Here is a 1,201-nt window from a genome sequence, read left to right as displayed (position 1 = left end):
TTCTCTTGCATGCCAAACAATGTTGCTTGCCACGTGTCATCATTGGAGGTATAGGTAGAATTAGTCACTATCTTCATAGAACATAGTTGTTACTGAAAAAAATAACTGACAAACTACAGCTATTCTAATTTGGTATTTGGCAGACATCTTCCAAAAAGATTGACTAAATGAACCTGTCAGTACAAGATAAACAACTAGAAATATTTGTGCCAACAGTAACATTTGAGAAAAGCGAAGGCTACACTAAGGAGATTGTATTTCAGAGCAAACAGCAAGGCACTGAGTAAAGACCATAAATTCCAACAGCAAAATTTGCTACAAGTTTCATTACTAAATGTAGACTTGTCCAAAGCGTGCAGATGCCCAGCACATCCAGATCATTTTATATTTTGATTTCCTATTGGAAAGATATCTCAATCCCACCTCAGATGACATGAGCTATGAGTCCCCAGTTTTCTAGGTCTACTAAGAGTCCATTAGGTGTTGCCAAGGTTGCACCCAGCACCACTAATAAGAATCTTCCATGTTCCAGACACTGTGACCCTCCTGAAGCTGAACTGGGCCCTGGCCCATTGCAAAGAAAATCAGAGACATTCTGCCTCATTTCATTAGCCTTCCCTGCCACAGCCAAAGACTCAAGGCTGAGATTGCATAAATTTCCCTTTCAATAAATTGGTTTCCCCAGGGGACTTGCCATTCCATATCATGAACATTAACATTTATTTCAATGTTGGCTTTAATGTGCAAGAAATAAGAAAAAGATCAGGAGGAAAGAGATCTTTGGTTCTGCTTATGTTGTTTTGGGTTCTATGCGTTTGTTTAGTTTTCTTTTACTTTATTTTAATGTACCAGCTATTGAAGGAAAGAAATTGAGAACTGCATAAAGAAGAGAGTTTAAAGATTCCTCTTGAAGAGGAACTACGTAGTACCTGAGAGGGTGTGTTATTCAGTTTTCTGTCACTGTGACAAAATACCCACAATAATCAACTGATAAGGAGAAAAGATTTATTTTAGTTTATGATTTCCAAGGTTTCAATCCATGATCCGCTGGACCACTGCTTTGGGGACTGTGGGGAAGTAGCACACCATGGTGGGAGTGCATGGTACAGGGAGCTGCTTACCTTGTGATGGCTGGGAAACTGAGAGAGAGAGAGAGAGAGAGAGAGAGAGAGAGAGAGAGAGAGAGAGAGAGAGAGAGAGA

Source organism: Chinchilla lanigera, unplaced genomic scaffold, assembly GCF_000276665.1.
Source record: "Chinchilla lanigera isolate Chin_1 unplaced genomic scaffold, ChiLan1.0 scaffold00064, whole genome shotgun sequence".
In the NCBI taxonomy this organism is placed as follows: domain Eukaryota; kingdom Metazoa; phylum Chordata; class Mammalia; order Rodentia; family Chinchillidae; genus Chinchilla; species Chinchilla lanigera.
This window is presented reverse-complemented; position numbering follows the sequence as displayed.